The following is a 22,954-nucleotide window of genomic DNA, read 5'->3' as shown; positions in this document are numbered from 1 at the left end:
GGGGCTGGGGAAGCCTGATGGTATCCCAGGTCCCAGCCCTTCTCCTCCACACACTGATGGCCAGACAGCACCTGTCTCTGGCTACCTGGGAGCACACCCAGGCTGCCAACCCCAGGCCACTGTTTGTTCCATAGGTTCATCCCCCTGTCTAAAATATCTCAGTGTTCTGTGGATCTCGGGGGTTGTTACACTAAGCCCCTTTAGTCCTTCTCCTGGGAACAAAGAGGGAGAAGAATTTCTGGGGGTTTGGAGGGGATGACAAATCTCCACTGTTCTTCCTGCCATGTGCTGTATAGTATATAGCAGATACTTTGCAGTCATTCTCAAACCTGAGCATACATCAGAACGACTCGGAAGGCTTGTTCAAACAGAGTGCTGAGCTCAACCTCCACCGTCTCTGATTCTGTGGTTCTGAGGTGGGCATTTCTAACAAGTTCCCAGGTAGTGCTAGGGCTGCTGATCTGGAGAGCACACTGAAAACCACTGCTCCTGGGAAACGAGCATCGAGACAGGGGAGCTGTGCGGTCTCATTCCTCTGCCTGCTGTGGGACCTTTGGCTGTTAACTTCTTCTGTTTCTAAATTGAGGAGATTGGATTTAGCACAAGGTCCCCTTGCATTTACCAAGAATTGATTCTGTAAGTTCCCACAGGAAAGAGAGCCTCTAGCCCCCGCAAACTAGATGTAGATAGCCTACCTTGCCCTCTTGCCCAGTTCTTCTGCCTAGTTTTGAAATGTCTTCACCAGTATCACCTTATGGTGTTATGCAGCCATATTAGCCACTCACATGGTCCTAGGACTTGGTCCTTTAAGAGTTTAGGAACATATATTATGAAACAAAAGAGGAGTTTTGACATAGTAAACTTAGAGAAGCCCAGCTGAGATTAGAACCTAACATTTCAAGAGCCCTGAATGGACCTTCCTTGTGCACAGCCATCCTCAGTCCCACAACTCAGCCGCTGATTAGAAGCCGTAGAATTGGAAGAAATGGGTTTTGCAATCAAATGACACCCCAGGATTAAACTGCAACAGCACCATTCACTAACTGCAAGCCTCCTGATCTCTGTGAGTCTTAGTTTGCTTATCTGTAAAAGGAAGATATGACTTATCTCACAGGCTTGTAATAAGGCTTAAATGAAATAATGTATAAGAGAATTTAGCACAAGACTGGGCATATAATAAGTATTTATTCATGAACATCACCATGATTAACCATGGAACAATTATTTAGCCTCTCTGATCTCAGTTCCTGAGTTATGAGCTAGTATGACAAAGTACCTAACAGACTCCCTAGCCCTTGGAAGGGCCATAATGGTAGCTATTCTTATCACAAATGCTCATGTAATCAGCTTCTTCCCATTCCCTTTGCCTAGGGTTTTAAACCCATTTATAATATGTATCACAGTCTACAGAATAATACACATCTATGTGTTAGTCCATAGACAAACAGTAAACTCTGAGGGCTAAGGCCAAATTGAATTCATTTTTCTACTTTCAAAAATCGACAGCATTTTGCCCATAGTAAGTACTCTGTAAATGTTGGCAAATCTCCCTCCCCATCCTAACACACTCACCATCAAGCCATGTTGCCTCTCTGCAGCTTCATATAATATAAAGTCAACATTTGTTCACACTTTACACCTTCCTTCATCGGATTCTCACAAGCTTGCAAAGAAGGTCGTGTAGAGATTCTTCTTCCTATTTTACAGACGAGAATACTAAGGTTCTGAGAGATTAGGTGAACTTCCCAAGGTCACAGAGCTAGTTGGTGGTATTGCAGGGACTCAAACCCAGATTTTCTCATTCCAGGCATAGTGCTCTTATTTACTAAACTTCAGTCATTTCCATACTACTTTCACAATTTTGCCATAACCTTGTACCACCTTGGTTCTAATCTGCTTATCATGTTTCTTTATATCGACTCAATTTGTTTAAATAATTTATTTAGAAAAGAAACTGTATATAACTCACTAACCATAAATAAAAGGATACACTAGAATAAATGCAAGAAAAATAAAATAAAGTTACCAAATTCCAGCTGAAATCTACCTCTTGAGTTTCTGAGCTTAACCTTTGTTTAAAAAAAAAAAGTAAGTGTGTTGTTTACCAAGTGTTAGCCAAAACAAAAAACAAACAAAAAAAAGACATGCAGCATCTAAATGAGACTTTCTGTTTGTCTATAAACATACAGCTCAAAATAGAAAGGGGGACTTCCCTGGTGGTCCAGTGGCTGGGTCTCCACACTCCCAATGCAGGGGGCCCAGGTTCGATCCCTGGTCAGGGAACTAGATCCCACTTGCTGCAATATCCCACATGCCACAACTGAAGATCCCGCACATGGCAACGAAGATGCCACGTGCTGCAACTAAGACCCGGCACAGACAAATAAATAAATAAATTTTTAAAAATATATTTTAAAAATAGGATTAGAAAGGAAATACTTTCTTAACATTTAGTTTATTATTATCTAAAGCCAGATCCATGTACCGCCTAGAATCAGCTCTAGCTCCACATCAAATTATCTCTTGCTTCATCAGGGATGCTCTCACTTACTTCAAAGTGTACCCTTGAAATGTAATTTAATATAACCTCACCAGGATTTTTTTAAATGATGTGACCACTTCAACCATAGTTCACAGATATTATGCTGCTCTCACTTCAAACATTAACCCTCATGCCCCCACCCCACCCCCATTCTTCACACTATCATTCTCCATCACTGTCTTTCTATCATCATTTCATGCGTACTTCTGTTGTATTTAATATAGACCATAGGTTCCTTGAACATAGTTGTTACGCGAAAACTGGGTTTGCCTCTTGGTGGGTGTCGGTCAATAGACACAACCAAGCCAAAGATTGGGAGAAGGAAGGATTTATTATTACTTGCAGCAAGTAAGAAGAACACTAGAGATCTTTCCCAAAGCAGTGTCTCCCCAAACAGCCAAACTGGGGAAGTTTTAAGCTAAGGGTACATGCATATTCAAGAAGGGTCTTGAGTAAAGTAGAATTCAGCATAAAATTGGGGCAAAGGTCCAGAGAGTCCAAGTCTTAGTTGACTGAAGTAAGAAGGGTCAACATCATCATCCTGTCCTACACCTGGGTGGGGGTCTTAATTCCTGCAGAAGTCAAAGATATATTATTATGTATATCCCTTAAGGAGGAACTAGAACTCTGCTTTGTCACTGCACTATCCTTGGACTGCGTCTTCTCTGTTCCTGCATTCCTTTATTCCCTTAAGATCATTAATTACCAACACCTGTTCAAGGGCGAGCATTGTAAACCCACTTTGGCTAGGCTTAGGCCAAAATGAGTTCACAAAATGGCTTAAGCCAAAGAGTTCACTTGTGTCAAGAAAGCCATTCCTGGTTCTCTTTCTCCAGGGCCCCCCCAGTCTATCTGCTTACAAAATGGCTTCATCTTGTATATCGTGGCCTCCACAGAGTTAGGTATCGATTCCAGACATAGAGAGTAAATATCACTGAATGACTGACTCACAGGTGAATGAAGAGTGGATAAAGTCTCTGCACAGACAGAAGAAAGGCTAGTGACTTGGAAATGGCAAGGTTCGGAAAAGAAAGATGTAAAATAATGGGAAGAAGGGACAAGATATCAGCCCCAGAGTGCCTGACTCCTTTCTACCTGTAGGCACTCATGAAATATTTAAGACACCAAAAGACTGTGTAACAGGGAAGAACAAAATCTGACTCTATGTTGGATCTGTTTCTTTTACTTTAACCTTTGCTCTCCGTTGCTTTTTGTTGCTGTAATCACTAAAAGAATGCTGTCTATAGCTTTTTTTTTTAACATCTTTATTGGAGTATAATTGCTTTACAATGGTGTGTTAGTTTCTGCTTTATAACAAAGTGAATCAGTAATACATATACATATGTTCCCATATCTCTTTCCTCTTGCATCTCCCTCCCTCCCATCCTCCCTATCCCACCCCTCTAGGTTGTCACAAAACACCGAGCTGATCTCCCTGTGCTATGCGGCTGCTTCCCACTAGCTATCTATTTTATGTTTGGTAGTGTATATATGTCCATGCCACTCTCTCACCTTGTCACAGCTTACCCTTCCACCTCCCCATATCCTCAAGTCTATTCTCTAGTAGGTCTGTGTCTTTATTCCTGTCTTGCCCCTAGGTTCTTCATGACCCTTTTTTTTTTTCTTAGATTCCATATATATGTGATGGACCTAGAGTCTGTCATACAGAGTGAAGTAAATCAGAAAGAGAAAAACAAATACCGTATGCTAACACATATATATGGAATCTGTCTATAGCTTTAAGCATACAAAATGACCTGCCTCAGGGAACCTGCCCCTCTGCCTGAATGTTAAACTAAAGTGCCTTTGTTCAGCTCTCAGGGAAACGCTCTGACCCTGCCCACCTGTGAATGGTTGTAAGAAACAAGAAATTAACACATCCCCTCCCTGAGGCTGACCAAACCAGGAGATATTTTGCAAGACTTATGGCCTTTTTACTTTTACTTTACCTCCTCACCTCCTCCCCTTCTCCGTTCTATAAAGGAAACTATCATCCACACCCTGATAAGATGGTACTCTAGGACGCTAGTCTGCCATCTTCTCAGATGCCTGGCTTTCTGAATAAAGTCACTATTCCTTGCCTCAACACCTTGTCTCCCCATTTATTGGCCTGTCATGCAGCGAGTAGAGTGAGCTTGTACTCAGTGACAGTTGTATTGAGAGAAGAATAAATGGTGAGGACTAACATGCCATTATGTGTGACAGTAGCACATTCTTACAAGCAAAAGAATCATCTTACCTCCAAATGTTACTAGTTAACACGGTTATTAACCTGTAACATCTTAGCAGTTATTGAAAAGAGGCAGCAGCATTTTTTTACAAGCTTGCTCTCAGACAAAAAAAAAAAAAAGTTCCCAAGCAGTTAAAAAAAAGAACTGGGAGGAAAGAAATCAACATTCCTCATGTTTACCGGGCATGACCCATTATTCTCTATGAGCAAAAGACTACTTACAAATTGCTCGTGGAATAACAGTCTATGATAGAGGTGCTTCCTCTGGAGATGAAGGTGCTGAGCTCCCACCCTAGGTCTTTTCACTGTGAAACACTAAAAAGCAAGGTAACGATCTGTGAAGCTCTACCCTCCAAATGTAGTGATAAAATGATGATATCTTGCTCAGAACTTTGCTCTGATTTGCACATCTGGTCGTGGGGATGAACAAACTGTGTCATTCTCACTCTTCACGCCACCTTCCTAACCACAATCACTCCTTCTTAGAGTTGCCTTGGGATTAGTAGGCAAGTCTCTACTTTGGATGCCTTTGACTGTGTCTTTCCTCTGTTTAAATTTGACTGCCAGGGGGAGTGCAACTTTCTTCCTGCTCCAACTGGATGAAGGGACTGGGACTGAACACTGAGTTTATTCCGCCCAAGTATTGCTCATCAGGTTCGATGGGTAAAGGGGATCTTGCTTGTGGGAGCCTTCTGAGTTTGGTCTTCTGATATGGGCAGTATAGACTATAATTAACATTTATTGAGTATTTGCTATGTGCCAGTGTTTTTCTCTCTCTCTCTCTCTGTATGTGTGTATATATATATATAATATAATATATAATTATATTATTATTATGTTATATATAATATTAATTCTTGTCACAGCCCTATGTCATACGTGCCTATTATTTTGTGTCCAATTAATAGACCTTAAACCTGGAGCAAGACATCTGGTAACTTGCCTGAGGTCCCACAGACATAAGTGGAAGATTAAGGACATAAATCAAGCATTCTGACTCCAGAGACAGTGCTCTTTAGTCACTGTGCTATGCTGATTCAGAAGTAACACTGTTATCTTTTTATTTTATAGATGAAGAAACTAAGACACTAAGAGGTTAGGTAATTTATCCCCCAGTGTCACTGAGCCAGAGCTGGGATTTGAACCCAGGCATCAGGGTCAAGGCACATAACCACTACACACTACCCAGTCTCCTCAGTACTTGAGTGAAGAGGGTCCTAAGACTCTGTCAGGAGGGCTTTGCACTGGATTGCTGCTCTGTAGAGAAATACTAACAGCAAGGAGAAAGTCACTTATATTCAACCTGGCTTCACTCGCTAAACAGCTAGGTGAGGCCAGCAGGGTCCTATGAAAGGTTCTTCCCACTAGGCCCTCCGCCTCAGGAATCTCTGCAGGTTTTAACTTACATCTTCCTTCCTGAACCTGCCAGTTCATCTGTCAGCCTCCCGCTGCCAGCTTGTTGCCAGATCATGGCTGTGCCCCAGATCTTGCTGCCAGACCCCTTTGACTGGAGCTTGGCTCACTGTGGATCTGGCTCTCAAGTGGCATTCTCACTTTGTTCTCCACCCCATAACCACAGGCCAGCCTACCAACTCCAGAGTCAAGTTCCAGCTGCCCTCCCCCGCCACCACTGCCACCTCTCTAACACACCAACTCCAAACTTGGCTCCCAGCTCTCCAGCCTCCATCACAGACCCCCCAGCTGTGTGAGAGGTCACTACAGACCACTCATTCTGAGTGACAAACCAAATGGGTAGAAATTGAGTATAATTTAAAAGGTGTGTCTTACCTATGGACTGGGAGAAAATATTTGCAAACAATGAGACTGACAAGGGGCTAATTTCCAAAATATAGAAACAGCTCATACAACTCAATATCAGAACAGCAAACAACCCAATCAAAAAATGGGCAGAACTCCTAAATAGACATTTCTCCACAGAAGACCCACAGATGGCCACCAGGTGCATGTAAACATGCTCAATATCGCTAATAATTAGAGAAATGTAAATCAAAACTACACTGAGGTATCACCTCACATCGTTCAGAGTGGCCATCGTCAAAAGGTCTACATGGGACTTCCCTGGTGGCACAGTGGTTAAGAATCCACCTGCCAATGCAGCGGACACGGGTTCCAGCCCTGGTCCAGGAAGATCCCACATGCCGTAGATCAACTAAGCCCGTGCGCCACAACTACTGAGCCTGCGCTCTAGAGCCCACGAGCCACAACTACTGAGCCCACATGCCACAACTACTGAAGCCCACACGCCTAGAGCCCGTGGTCCCAACAAGAGAAGCCACTGCAATGAGAAGCCCACACGCCGCAACAAAGAGTAGCCCCCGCTCACTGCAACTAGAGAAAGCCCACGCGGAAACAAAGACCCAACACAGCCATAAATAAATAAATAAATAATTTAAAAGGTCTACAAACAGTAAATGCTGGAGAGGATGTGGAGAAAAGGGGACACTCTCGCACTGTTGGTGGGAATGTAAATTGGTGCAGCCACCATAGAGAACAGTGTGGAGGTTCCTTAAAAAACTAAAAATAGGCAACTCCCTGGCGGTCCAGTGGTTAGAACTCCATGCTCTCATGGCTGAGGGCCCATGTTTAATCCCTGGCCAGGGAACTAAGATCTCACAAGCCGTGGGGTATGGCCAAAAAACAAAAGAACACTAAAAATAGAGCTACCCTATGATCCAGCGATCCCACTCCTGGGCATATACCTGGAAAAGATGAAAAAATCTAATTTGAAAAGATACATGCACCCCAATGTTCATAGCGGAATTATTTACAGTAGCCAAGACACGGAAGCAACCTAAGTGTCCATTAACAGATGAATGGATAAAGAAGATGTGGTATATATATACAATGGAATATTACTCAGCCATAAAATAAGGAAATCTTGCCATTTGCAGGAACATGGATGGACCTAGAGAATATCATATTAACTGAAGTAAGTCAGACAGAGAAAGACAAATATTATATAACATCACTGGAATCTAAAAAATAATACAAATGAATTTATTTACAAAACAGAAACAGTCCCACAGACATAGAAAACAAACATGGTTACCAAAGGGGAAAGGGGGTTGGATAAATTAAGAGTATGGTGTTAACAGATACACACTACTATACCTAAAATAGATTAACAAAAAGGATCTAGTGTATAGTACAGGGAACTATATTCAGTATCTTGTAATAACCTATAATGGAAAAGAATGTGAAAAAAATATATGGATAGATAGATAGATAAAACTGAATCACTTTGCTGTACACCTGAAACACAATACTGTATATCAACTGTACTTCAACTTTTTTTAAAGTGTCTTGTTGTAGAGTTGCACAGAAGACCCAGAGGCGAAACAAAGATCAGAAATTCGATGACCAGTTATAAGACTGATTAAATAAGGCTTTCCAAGTGAATTCCAACTATACAAAGGCAATATAGCACAAGGGTTAAGAGGATGGACCCTAGAGACAGACTGGCAAGTTCAGTCATTGGCTCTACCACTTACAGATGTGTGACGTTAGCAGTTCCTTAATCTGTACTTCATTTTTTCCACCTGAAAAAATGGGAAAATAATAGTTCCTATCTCATAGGATTGTTTTGAGCTTAAATTAATATATATAAAGACTTGGAACAATGCCTGGCATATACTAAGGACTATGTAAGTGTAAGTTTCATTATTATTGGTTCTTCAACCACCACAAAGCTCATTGTGCTTCATGACACTAAAGGCAGGTTCTTGGAAGAATTAAGCCTGCCAGACAAATTTATTCCACTACCAGGGCTGTCTCCTGAGGACCTGCACGTTGTTCGTGTAATTTGTTTTCACATAAAGACTTTCATATATTTGAAGGCAGCCATATTGTCCCACCTGGGGCTTCTCTTCCTCGAGCTGAATATTCTGAATTACTCAACCATTCCTCATGTAATATGGTATCTTGCTAGAGACTAGCACACCAGTGTGTCTTTTGCTGTTCAAGCAAGAAATACCAGAGAAATAGACTCACAGACATAGAAAACAAATTTATAGTTACCAAAGGGGTTAGCAGAGGTAAGGGGGTGAGAGATAAATTGGCAGTTTTGGATTAACCTATACACACTACTATATATAAAATGGGTAAGCAATGACCTACTGTATAGCACAGAGAAATATACTTAATGTCCTGTAACAACCTATAATGGAAAAGAATCTGAAAAATAATATATATACACAAATAACTGAATCACTTTGTTGTGCACTTGAAACTAACACAACATTGTAAATTAACTACACTTAAATTAAAAAAAAATACCAGAAATTTCTCCTGTTCATCCTCATATAGAATGTTCCCTTCTTAATGAAATATTAATAATAATAACAATAACAGCTAATATGTATTAAATATCACTATGCCTTGTATGAGACCTCATTTTGAACCATGTAAATCCCTGGGGGTTCTTAGATGATCCACAGAGGACCCCCAAAGAAGATGATACAGGACTTCCTACATGGTAGATTATATAACTGTCCATGAAGTATTCTGATTTCCCATCATGAAATAGCCCTCCTCATTTTGCCATCTCAGGCCATGTGATTTGCTTTAGCAAATATTAGCAATTGCTTTAAGAGTCAGGGTTCCCCTTGTCCATTTCCTCTTGGCCAAAATGGTCAGCAAATGGTGTGTGTTCCAGAGTAAAGCTGACTCCATCTCCCTAGAAAAGAATGAAATGTGATGGACATGTAACAGGAGCAAGAAATAAATTTTTAATTTTGTAAGTCACCAAGATTTTTGAGGGTTTTTCTGTTTGTTTGTTAGTTTGTTTTCCAGTGACACTCCCACCTTCATTATCAAGGTTTTCAGAGCCAGGACAGAGGAGATTGCAATGGGGATCTCAACAGCCCCTTCTCTCCTGACCATTAGACCCACAGGATTCCTCTAGCCAGGGGCAGAGGTCTGAATCCCTGCCTTTTGGGAAACCTGGCCCCTACCCCACCTCCCTCGCTCAAGTGTCCCTAAGGTCTCAGGCCAAGCCAGATCCCAGGGCTGAGCCAGCAGGTGTGACAATACCCAGTCCTCAGACAGCTCTCTTGGGGTCCCAGGAGCACTGCCCGTGTGGATGGGCCCTCCTGAGCATCCTTCCTGATTTGAAGTCCAGGTCCCTGGAGATCACAGGGGTGGGACTGGTCCCCAGGATTACGGAGAACATGACATCACCAAAGAGGCTGGCCCCCCTTCCCAGCAGGTTGGATGACACATTGGGAAGATGTGAGCCTGGGACCTCCTAGGAGGGACAGGGGAGCCATGTGGCACAGTGAGACTCCCAGGGCTGGTGGGCAGCCAGGGACTGGGGGTTCCAGGGTCACGTCTTGTTGGCACGATCTGCTGCGTCCAAGGCAGCCATGTTGCAGGCGGCTGTGATCAGGTGGTGATCCAGAGGCGCATTCGGAAAAGACCCACAAAGCCAACTAAAGGTCCTTGAGAGATCACAGGGGAGGGACTGGTCCCCAGGATTACAGAGAACATGACAGAGGAGAAGGCAGTAGAAGGGCTCATTTCCAGCACCCAGGATAAATAGAGCAGGTCTGGAGGTGTGGTAGGTGCAAAGCACTGGATTTCCAGACAGGTTAATCATCTTGTGACTTTCACCGCCTCGGACCACAGAACTGTGGAGGTGCAGCCTGTGGCTGGCCACATCCAAGCTCATGTTGAGCTGGAAGAGAAGGGTGGCATGAGGGTACAGTAGGGCCAGGTTGACCAGCAGACACATTGTAGAACAGCAGTCTGCCCGCATGTCCAGCATGGCCCCAAACCCGGTCCCTTGATTAAGGACTCGAGCAGTGTGTCCATCAAAAGCGTCCAGATGTCCACTGAACAGGTAGAAGGAGGAGGCCATGAGGGGGGCAGCAGAGCATGAAGTATAAAGAAATGATGGTGAAGACAGTCTGTCCATAACCGATGAGGTTAGACGCAAACAGGAAGATATTTTCGCCTGGCACCGGAGGTCCCCTGGCCACCCTGGGCCTTATCTGGAGGTGTCGGCTGTGTCCCACCCCGGGCACAAGGCTCACCCTCCAGCCCGGTGCATTGGCCGTGCCCACTGCACGCAGGTCCCCACTGACCCAGTTGGGTCCCAGATGTTAAAGCTCACTGCCAGCTGGAGCATGGGCCAATCCAGCTGTGCGTGGAGCAGAGGTCATTTATTATCACAGCATAAACTAGCCTATCTTGACTGTTACATCCTCAGCCTTGGATGCTGAATGTTGTATAGAAGCCTTATTGATTAGATACTTATATAATGTGATTCAGAATCCCTTTACCTCCCTGGATCTTTGTGGATAAATATATTCTTTCTAAGATGAGATACACAGCAACATACAAGACATTCCCTGTGTAGTCTGATGAATGTTCCCTTGTTATGGACACTATTTCTTCTATAGCAGGATAACATTTTCCCCTATTTCACCCCACGATCCTTCTCCCTCTTTATGCAACAGCTGAGGAATGTTATGCCCATCATCTTAAGAAAGGTAATGCAGCAGAAAGAGAGAAGCCAAGAGTCTTTTCTTGGCTTTGAGTTTGGGGCTAGGGCCCCAGAAGAAGTGGGAAAAAATGCTTGTGCTTAGTAAATACAATTGATTTGGAAGTCTGCAAATGGTAGAAAGCTTTCTACTTCCCATATCCTGAAATTGGAAAAATCCCCTGGGTTAGGAAGATGAGAGAGTCAGAGGAGAATTTAAGTGAAAATGATTTCCTGGAAAGAAGGGGTTACCTGCCTACCTGTTGACTTCCCAGGACTGAGCCCAGCAGGGAGGATGAAAGAGACAGCAGAGACTGGGAAGATCCAAAGGCAGGGAAGGTGTGTAGCTGCTTCCCCAGGTAGGACCTAGAGAAATGGCAAAACCCCAGAGTGAAGTGCATCACAGAATGAATCTTGTCCACAAGCAGGTCTTGTTTGGCAAGCCCAGGGTTTTTAAACAATGTGATTTTGAATGACTTTGAATGGAGCATGCCCTTCCTAGGTTCACCAGTCCTCACTCCCTATAATCTTGTTCCTGGTCTACTATACTGACTTTCCCCTACAGGCACTGAGTTTATTTATGTATTTATTTTTTTTAATTTTTAAAATTTATTTACTTATTTATTTATTTATTGGCTGAGTTAGGTCTTCGTTGCTGTGCGTGGGCTTTCTCTAGTTGCAGCGAGCGGGGGCTACTCTTTGTTGCAGAACACAGGCTCTAGGCACACAGGCTGCAGTAGTTGTGGCTCGTGGGCTCTAGGGTGCAGGCTCATGTGGTACACGGGCTTAGTTGCTCCGCGGCATGTGGGATCTTCCCGGACCAGGGCTCGAACCCCTGTCCTCTGCATGGGCAGGAGGATTCTTAACCACTGCACCACCAGGGAAGTCCCCAGGCATTGTGTTTAAAATCCCTGACCAGCAGACAGACATGAAAATACTCCACACAGTTCCCAACACGCCTCAGCAGATTATTTCTGTTTACTCAAAAGAGAGTGGTGTGAGAGGAAGAGAAAGAGGACGGGTCAGCTGTGGTTGAAAACCAGATGTAAACACGAGAATTCCCAGGCAGTCCAGTGGTTAGGACTCTGCACTCTCAGTGCTGAGGGCCCAGAGGTTCAATCCCTGGTCTGGGAACTAAGATCCCACCAAAAAACAAAAAAACAAAACCAAGAACAGGTGTGGATGGGTGACAACTAGACCAGGATGCTTCCTCAAAATTATGGCACTTCCAAAGTCCCACTCTCCACCAAAACTGGAGCAAAGCATAGCAACACTGAATTGACTGAGCTGAAGCTTTTACAACCTAGGTATAAGCTAGGGTTGGGCTAGACATTGTGTTTGACTCCCTAGTAGCTATTCCCTCCCTCTCTAATTGAAGACCAGCAATGAAACTTGAGAAACTGATCCTGACTCAAGTGATATACCTGATTGGTCCAAGGGCATTTCAGCTGCCCCCTGCCATTAATTAATTCAAGAATGATAAGTGACCCAATTCTGAGCAATTATGAGTAAAAGCAATTTATGGAAGTTTCTGAGAAAGTTTACAGTCAGCAATGGGAGCCAATCTATCTTTCGTTGAAACAAGACATCTTTGTAGCCCAACTGTTGTTGAGAGCCACCCTACGGTCACGAGGGGGACCAGAATGAGTTTGAAGCCAACAGCATGAATGACAGAGCAGAAAGATGAAAAGAACTTGGTCCTTGATGACATAATTCAACCAATAGACCAACCCTGAATTCTTCCCTACTTTTGGATGTCCTCTTACATTAGCCAATAAATTCTTTATTATTTAAGTCAATTTAGTTATATTTTCTATTGCCCACAGTTAAATCATCCTGATATAGATTCATAATAAATATTAATTTTAGTCACAGAAAAATTTAAAAGCTACAATTTTCACATCATAGTTGAAGAAATAAGATTCGTTTTGCTAAAATTTCACATTATCTAAAATTGAAGTTGGGACTTCCCTGGTGGCGCAGTGGTTAAGAATCTGCCTGCCAATGCAGGGGACACAGGTTCGAGCCCTGGCCCAGGAAGCTCCCAGATGCCACAGAGCAACTAAGCCCCTGAGCCACAACTACTGAGCCTGCACTCTAGAGCCTGCAAGCCACAACTACTGAGCCCACCTGCCACAACTACTGAAGCCCTCATGCCTAGAGCCCATGTTCCACAACAAGAGAAGCCACTGCAATGAGAAGCCCACGCACTGCAATGAAGAGCAGCCCCCACTCACCACAACTAGAGAAAGCCCACATGCAGCAACGAAGACCCAATGCAGCCAAAAAAATAAATTAAAGTTATAAATAAATAATAAATAAATAAATTTGAAGTTGCTTTTTTTACAAACCCAGTAAGTATTAACTTATGTAAAGCATTGAAGATACACATATTTTTTAATTGTTCATGGATAATCACTGGAAACTAGAAAATTTCCACTCTCTAATTCTACCTCCTTCATTTATTTAACAGCATTTATTGAGTGCCAACTGCATGCCAGGCACTTAATACAATAATGGTCAAAAGAGTCCCATTTTCATTGACTCACAGATTATCGGATACAAGGAATTCAGGTTCAGAAGTGGTTTAAATACCTCTGCCAGGAAACCTCTAAATGAAAGAAAGAGATATGGGTTAAATTCTTAGATGAAGGAAAATTCAACAAGGGAGTCAGTTCCAAACACTAGCCAAAATAGACTGGTTGAATGGGTGGTGGAATCAAAAATCTCAGTGGAGGACTTCCCTGGTGGTCCAGTGGTTAAGACTCCGAGCTTCCACTGCAGGAGATGTGGGTTCCATCCCTGGTTGGGAAAGTTCCCCATGTCACAGGGTGCGGTCAAGGGAAAAACAAAATCTCAGGGGAGTTTTTTTTTTTTAATCAATTTATTTATTTTATTTTTTATTTTTGGCTGTGTTGGGTCTTCGTTGCTGCGCACGGGCTTTCTCTAGTTGTGGCAAGCGGAGGTTACTCTTTGTTGCAGTGCACGGGCTTCTCATTGTGGTGGTGGCTTCTCTTGTTGCAGAGCACGGGCTCTAGGCTCGCGGGCTCAGTAGTTGTGGCACGCGGGCTCAGTAGTTGTGGCTCGTGGGCTCTAGAGCGCAGGCTCAGTAGTTGTGGTACACGGGCTTAGTTGCTCCGCAGCATGTGGAATCTTCCCAGACAGGGTTTGAACCCGTGTCCCCTGCATTGGCAGGCAGATTCTTAGCCACTGCACCACCAGGGAAGCCCCTCAGGGGAGTTTTAAATGGCAGCATCCTAAAAATACCTTGTCTTAAAGTAGACCATATCTCAGGTTATATTCAAGGCTTTTCTCCAACTGGATCCAGAATACATCCTTTTCCTTTCTTCCTCAACATAGATATGTATAAGTAAGCCACTATTCATTTTATTCATTCAACAAACATTACTGAGTTCCTACTTTATTCCAGCTTCTAGGCTAGGTGTTGGGGATGCAGAGTTGAATAGGGACCCTACATTTCATAAAATTTAAGACCAATGGAGGAGTCGGACATATAACAACAACAACAAAAAACAAACAAAGCAAAAACAAAAAATTAGAAAAGAACGGGGTCCAGTATCAAAGGGACCTTAGTTAGAAACCAGGATCCACAATTTACAAGACGGGTGCTATGGATCCATTGTTTAACCTTAATTCCTTTATATCCAAAAGGGGAATAATAATAATAATAGCTATATCATAAGATTTTTTTTGATGATTAAATGCTTTCTGAAAAAATCATATATCAAGCACATACTAAGCACTCAATAAATATTAGCTATTACTACTACTCCTTAAACGCTATGATTCAAGCACTGTTCTAGATGTTTGTGATATATCAGTGAATAAAACGGACAAAAATTTGTCCTTGTGTAGCTTACATTACTATTTTCATGCAATATAATACATATAATGAAAGCTCACTATTGTATCCTTAGAATCTGACTTTCTTAACTTGGGATTCTCCCAGATCCTGAGTAAATGAATTGGGCGTAAGTCTTTTTTTTTTTGAGAGGTGATCCTGGAAAGCATGGTAAGGGAGAGAAGTGAAAAATGGAAAGAGAAAAAAGCCCGATACATGAATTAGTGGATCACCTCAAGAGGCAACTGGAGCTCATCCTCACAGGGACTTTTTGAATGACTGTGTAGAACACAGCTCAGAACTGTCCTGGGGTATTAGTCCACTAGCTTGTTTTCATTGGTAGAAGGTTGCTCCTGAGGCGTCCCTCAAGCAGAAAAACACAGGAAGCCATCTGCATGATAGGAATTGTCTGCCGGTGATCTCATGGGAGGGTTAAGGGGATATGGGTGAGGGACAAGAGCTCTGCTATACTAATAAAATTAATATTTTATTATAAATGCCTCTCTTACTAAGATAAATTATACTTAAAAAAATTACCTCATATAAATGTTACTGCTAGGCTGAGATAATGTTCAATATTAATTCCACTCTATTTTCCGTTTTATAGACATAAGCGTTAAGAAAACTTTTCCACACAAATCAGAGGATGGGAATAGAGTTTTGTTGCAGCAATAGCATTCAGTTCTTTGAACTCCTTCCAAGTTATATTCCAAAAACTGCAGAGTGATCTATCATTAAAATGCGTTTTATCTATTAGCTGAAACTCGATTCTTCCCTCAATTCTGTTGCAAGCAAAGAATTAGAAAATACCTGACTTGCAAAAGCATTTGTTATCCAGTCGGGAAAGCCAATGACTTTCTGGATTTCTGGGAAGTTTATCAAAAGGACTTTCTCAAGAATTATCAAACAATTATTAAATCAGACTTGTTACTTTTCCACCTATAGGCATTTTGATTGACCTGGTATGTTCAGAAAGGTTTAGAAAATGAAAATACCATTAATTTCCAAATACCTTAGGTAATAAAAATTTTGACAAGGAATTTTTCTCGCTTAAACAGTGTGATTTAAACATATTTTATTCAAAACTCTTGGTGCTGTATTTTTAGCTCATGGAAATATCTGCCTAACATCTAACTGGAAAAGTCAACCCTCACTGTCAAACCAACCAGCCAAATCAGATTGTTTTTCTGTCAAAAAAGATCTGACTACATTTTTCTATCCAAATAAATATATTAAGACACATTCTCATGACAACCATCTCACTTCTGAATTCAAAGAGAGAGAGGATCTTGCTGAGAAATTTGTTCCTGAATGAAATAAAGTATATAAAGTGCTGTTCAGTTTTTAAATTTTTGATCAATACTCCCCACCCCTCCCCCACCCCTCCCCCACCCCCATTTGTTTGTTTGCTGTCACAAGACTGTCAGAAGGGATAGATTCTTTTTTGGCCACGCTGCATGACATGCAGGATCTTAGTTCCCCTGACCAGGGGTCGAACCCATGCCCCCTGCAGTGGAAGTGCAGAGTCCTAACCACTGGACCGCCAGGGAATTTCCAGAAGTGATAGAGTCTTTGACAATAGTCAGGGGATGGAAAGGTTGAGGTTGTTAAATGAAAAATGCCATCATGTCCCTACTCTACAGTGTAACTGGATTCAAAACATCTAACGGGGCCAAAATAGTCCATCCCAGAGGCCACATTTCCTTCTTCACAGGATGTGGCATAAGTCAAGAAAAAACACAAGCCCGACTTTGGGTGCAGGCAGCCTGGATTAGAAGAGGCTTAGCCTACCCCAGTATTTTAAATAGTCTCTTTGGAGGCCTGGAGGATTTTACACCCAGTGCAAGTTACCATAATAAGATGGGGACAACTATGTCTTTTTTTTTTTTTTTTTTTTTGCTGTATGCAGGCCTCTCACTGCTGTGGCCTCTCCCATTGCAGAGGACAGGCTCCGGACGCACAGGCTCAGTGGCCATGGCTCACGGGCCCAGCCGCTCTGCGGCATGTGGGAACTTCCCGGACCGGGGCACGAACCCGTGTCCCCTGCATCGGCAGGCGGACTCTCAACCACTGTGCCACCAGGGAAGCCCAACTATGTCTTTTTATTTTATCAAATGGGATAAAGATGATTTTGCATGGGGAGTTGGGAATGGAAAACCGGCATAACACCTCAACACTCATCATTTCCTCAGAGAAATCCTTTCTAGCAGAATTACTTATGGAAACCAAGATCCAGAAACTAATTCCCTTAACAGTATCTGTATCGTCAGATTTCTTGGAAAGTCCTTGTACCTGCCTTTGAAAACTATTAGATTTCTACCATTTACATCATTTGATCCTCATAACAGCTCTGTGAGTTTGGTACTTAAGAAAGCTATTAATATGACTCTCACTTAACAGATGAGGAAACTAAGGTGCAGAAACATCACACCAATTACCTAAAGTCACTTGAACCCAGCTGAATCAACACCCTGGGTTCATTTAGCAGAGACCCCTGCTTCTCCTCCAACCAAGTGGACCAACACACCACCACAGCACCACTGTTTCTTACCAGGGAGGCCTCTACTGCTCCTCTCTGACCCCTCATAGGATACTGGACTAAATGACACTCAGGTTTCTGTCAGTTTCTCATTGAGACTCAATTATCATGTTTTAGCTCTGATTCAAGCTAATTTTTCTCCAACATTTTTTTTTTTTTTTTTGCGGTACGCGGGCCTCTCACTGTTGTGGCCTCTCCCATTGCGGAGCACAGGCTCAGGACGCGCAGGCTCAGTGGCCATGGCTCACGGGCCTGGCTGCTCCGCGGCATGTGGGATCTTCCCAGACCGGGGCACGAACCCGTGTCCCCTGCATCGGCAGGCGGACTCTCAACCACTGCGCCACCAGGAAAGCCCCTCTCCAACATTTTATTAAGAAAAAATTTGAAAACATCTAAATTGAAAAATTTTATACACCCACCTGTATACCTAGATTCTACCATTAATATTTTACCGTATCAGCCAGACTTATTTTTGAAACAAATTTTTAGCAGCTTACATTTCCCCCTGTATAAAATAGGAAAATAGGGCTTCCCTGGTGGCGCAGTGGTTGAGAGTCCGCCTGCCGATGCAGGGGTCACAGGTTTGTGCCCTGGTCCGGGAAGATCCCACATGCAGCAGAGCAGCCGGGCCCGTGAGCCATGGCCGCTGAGCCTGCGCGTCCGAAGCCTGTGCTCCGCAACGGGAGAGGCCACAACAGTGAGAGGCCTGCGTACAGCAAAAAAAGCAAAAAAACAACAACAAAAAACAAACAAACAAAAAAATAAACAGGAAAATACTATTGTACCTTCACCCAAAACGTTTTCAAGGAGTAAGGCTTCTGACTCACAGAAAACTAGGAAGATAAATTTTCTCAGCTCCACTGGTTCAGGTCATTCATTCAGTTCAGTACTAAACTTGGAAGTACATTAGAAACGCCTGGGGAGTTTTTAAAACATACCAGTGCCCCAGCCCTCTCCCTGATCAGTCAAGTCAGAATCACCTGAAGTAGGTACGTGTTTTACCATTCAATTAGCCAACAGGTAATTAATGAGTACCAACCATGTGCCAGGCACCATCTGAGGCATCAGAGTGAGCAAGGAAAGTCCCTGCCATCATGGCACTGCATCCTCTTGCCTGTCCACCAAATTCCTTTCTGCACATTGTGTCTCAGCCCCTTCCATCTAACTCTCCTTCCCTCTCTTCAGATCTTTGCTCAGATCCCAGAATATTCTACTTCCTCTTCTCTAACTAAGACGCACCTACTTATGCCTCAAGGTCCAGTTTGCATGCCGCCTCCTCTGGAGTTTCGCTTGGCCCTAGAGCTCGCTCCTTCTCAGGAGTCCTACAGCTGGCTTTTCATATCATCATTATGGTAGGATACAGCTCATTGTGGAAGGGTTTCTGGTTTCACCTGTGGGACTCTGCATGCTGTGAAGAGGCAGAGACTACTGTATTTGACCTGATATGTTCATCATGTAGGAAAGTGCCTGTAACATGGCACCATTTCAAAATTTAAAACAAACGAAGGCCAGTGTCGATACTGTATCGAACCTAAGGCAATCACCACCTCCACGTATGGCATGTTTCCTGAGACTTATTCTGAGTTCCTTCCTTACGACTTGTTTGATGCTCTCTTTCATCCAAAGGGACAGAAGCTAGACTTTGCAGGGGACAGACCTGATAATGAAGAGCTCTGGAGGCTTACAAATTGTGTTCTTGGATTTTTCTACATCCCCCATTGAAAAATCTTTCAAACTCCTGCCCCCACCAATGGAATTTGTAAAGGGGACTGTCCGGGAGAAGACAGGCCATGAAAGAGTCCACTAGGTTAGACAGGAATAGCCGAGCACGCAGGCTTTGAAGTCTGATGGAACAGAGGGCTTCACCCAACTATTTGACTTGAGCAGTTTACTTAACCTCTCTGAACCTCAGTTTCTTTACCTATAAAATGCAGACCAATATTCTCTCCTCCCTTCTCTCCACATCAGCCTCAAGCTTCATGAAGAATCACGTTAATAGGTAAAATTTACTGAGTGTTTACTGTGTACCAGGCATGTTGCTAGCTCCTTTACAATGCAAAACAACGACCCTCTGAGGTACTGTTATGATGCATGTTTTGCAGGTCATGAAACGGAGACAAATTAAATAAGTTGTCAATGATTATACAGCTAGTAAAGAGTGGATTCAAATCCAGACAATCTGGCTCCAAGAGGTCACTCTTATCCATGTTCTAGGGACCTTGTTTACCTTTATCAGCCCCTATCTGCAGGTCCTAGAATAGTCACAGACACGTGGGTGCTAAAAATAACTGTTGAACGAAGCAATCAATACCTTCTTGAAGCATTGTTGTAAGAAGGAAGGAAGTTCTATTTATTTATTATCTACCCTGTCCTACGCTCTTTTATGTGTCTTATTTCACTTAATCCTCCTACAGGGATTGCATACACAGAGGAGGAAACTGAACAGAGGTAAAGTAACTCGCCCAAGGACACACAACCGACAAACAGCCTCTATGCCTCCTCACAGCAAAGCCTCTGCACTCTTATCTCTATACCTGTGGTCTTCAAGTATTTTTATTCACCTTGTACCTTTTCATGTTGACACCTAGAAGGTTTTATCATTAGTTGAAGTCATTGCAAAGGCTGTAATTTCCTATTTTTAAAATGTCTGGAATACTACCACAATTTGCAAATCAGGGCAATATGCCTGATGCAATAAAAAGAAAAAGAAAAAGCTACAACCGGTAAAAGATCTCAGGAATGTACGTCTAATTGACACTACATCACATGAGTCATCAATGGCCCTTTGTGCCAACTGACTATGACAGCCCTAAACAAGAAGGGTTTCCTATTTAAGCTGCAGTAACTTATCTGACTATGGATGATCTTCATTAATTATTCCTTTTGTGGCAGATTGCCGTAGTTCCTCTAATGCATTTGGGACGACTGTCTCAAAGTAATCCGCAACTTTCCTGACAACTCCTTGTTCTCTCTCCTGCTAAAACTGTAGCCCTTTTATGCCAAGTTCTTAGAACCTTCTACTACCATATCCACTACTTCTACCACTACGTTCATATCCATAAGCACCACCATAGGGAATGCCCCCCTTTGTTGGTCTATAATTTGACTGCTGTTGTCCATTATAATTTCCAAAATCATAGTTCCCACCACCACCATAGTTACCACTGCCAAAATTTTCTCCTTCATTGCAGCCATTATATACTCCACCACTGCCACCATATCCTCCACCTTGGTTTCCACATCCTGGTCCACTCCCCCCTCCATTACCATCTGCCATAGTTGCCACCATCACCTACAAATCTCCATATCTACCATTATGCCCTTCATAACCACCTGTGCTACCACCACTTCTTCTTCTTCTTTTTTTTTTTTTTTGCAGTACACGGGCCTATCACTGCTGTGGCCTCTCCTGTTGCAGAGCACAGGCTCCGGACGCGCAGGCTCAGCAGCTATGGCTCACGGGCCCAGCCACTCCGCGGCATGTGGGATCTTCCTGGACCAGGGCATGAACCCGTGTCCCCTGCATCGGCAGGCGGACTCAACCACTGCGCCACCAGGGAAGCCCCACAACTTCTATTATCATAGTTGCCTCCCCTGAAATTACCACTATAGCTGAAGTTCCTCCATGACCCCTAAAGTTCCACATCCTCTCCATGACCTCTTTGTAATCCAGCAGACTGTGCTTCTTGTTAAGAAAAATCCTTTTTCACTTCAAAATTATGCTCATTAATAGTGTAGTCTCGGGACTTCCCTGGTGGTGCAGTGGTTAAGCATCTGCCTGCCAGTGCAGGGGACATGGGTTCAAGCCCTGGGCTGGAAAGATCCCACATGCTGCAGAGCTACTAAGCCCATGCACCACAACTACTGAGGCTGTGCTCTAGAGCCCACGAGCCACAGCTACTGAAGTCTGTGTGCCTAGAGCCCATGCTCCTCAACAAGAGAAGCCACTGCAATGAGACGCCAGCGTACCACAACGAAGAGTAGCCTCCACTCGCCGCAACTAGAGAAAGCCCACGCACAGCAACGAAGATCCAACGCAGCCAAAAATAAATAAATTTATATATAAAAAAGATAATGTAGTCTTTCTGAACAACAATTTTATCAACTGTTTCATGATTATCAAAAATTACGAAAGCAAATCCTCTCTTTCACTCTGCTTGTCTTCCATAACTTCTATGGTTTCAATCTTACCATTGCTTTCAAAGTAGTCTCTCAAATTATATTCTTCTGTATCTTCTTTAATATCACCAATAACTTTTTTCTTTACTGTTAGATGGGCACCAGGCTTTAGGGCATCCTCTCTAGAAACAGGCCCTGGCCCTCTGGAGGCAGGTAGAGTCTAGCTGGGGTCAACTGGGCAGATTTACCTCCATTTTGAGACCTGACTGGCCTCTTCCAACTTGGGTTGAATATGGGACTGAGAGGAAGAACTGAATCCTTTTTTAAGATATATCTGGTGGAATTTAAAACCAAAAGTGAGTTTGCATCCACATTATCTATTTTAAAAAATACATGAACAGGTCTATAATGGCTAGAAGTTTTGCTTTATTCCCTTCCGCTCTTGGACTCATATCCCTTTTTCACTTCTCCCCCAATATTGTATTCTACTGTGATTTATTTTATGCATGAAAGTCATTTGTTGATCACCCTTGCACACAGGTCTTTTAAAAATGCATATTGAGGGCTTCTTTGGTGGCACAGTGGTTAAGATTCTGCCTGCCAATGCAGGGGACATGGGTTCAAGTCCTGCTCCAGGAAGATTCCACATGCTGCAGAGCAACTAAGCCTGTGCACCACAACTACTGATCCTGTGCTCCAGAGCCCGCAAGCCACAACTACTGAAGCCTGCGCACCTAGAGCCCGTGCTCCGCAACAGGAGAAGCCACTGCAATGAGAAGCCTGCACATCGCAACAAAGAGTAGCCCCCGCTCACGGCAACTAGAGAAAGCCCGCACGCAGCAACAGAGACGCAATGCAGCCTAAATAAATAAATAAAATAAAATAATTTTTAAAATGCGTATTGAAATTTTGAATAAATAATTATTACATATTAAAAGCAAGTTGTATTGGAAATCCATCTTTCAATGAGCTGGTTGTGTTTTTGTTTTTTCAATTAGTTCATGAATCCATGGATTAATATAAACTATTGCTAGAATAGAGAAGGCTATTCCAATTTGATTCCTATTTTTTTATTTTATGGGTATAAGAGCTGAGAAAGCTGTTCATAAAATATAGATGGGAATGGATATCACTGAGCATGTCACCGAGTTCTCTGAACT

General features: G+C 43.0%; 1 pseudogene across 1 annotated transcript; it reads right to left on the bottom strand.

Annotated features, from left to right (window-relative positions):
• Nucleotides 1-10,116: 10,116 nt before the first annotated feature.
• Nucleotides 10,117-20,945, bottom strand: LOC309799140 (CDP-diacylglycerol--inositol 3-phosphatidyltransferase-like; annotated as a pseudogene). The gene is made up of 2 exons: nucleotides 20,700-20,945; nucleotides 10,117-10,783 (listed from the first exon to the last, which is right to left on the bottom strand). The product of its transcript is annotated as a CDP-diacylglycerol--inositol 3-phosphatidyltransferase-like (transcript).
• Nucleotides 20,946-22,954: the final 2,009 nt, after the last annotated feature.

This window comes from Mesoplodon mirus (genome assembly GCF_964341445.2).
Source record: "Mesoplodon mirus genome assembly, chromosome: 3".
In the NCBI taxonomy this organism is placed as follows: Eukaryota; Metazoa; Chordata; class Mammalia; order Artiodactyla; family Ziphiidae; genus Mesoplodon; species Mesoplodon mirus.
The sequence above is the reverse complement of the archived record's forward strand: the minus strand, read 5'-3'. Positions and strand labels throughout refer to the sequence as shown.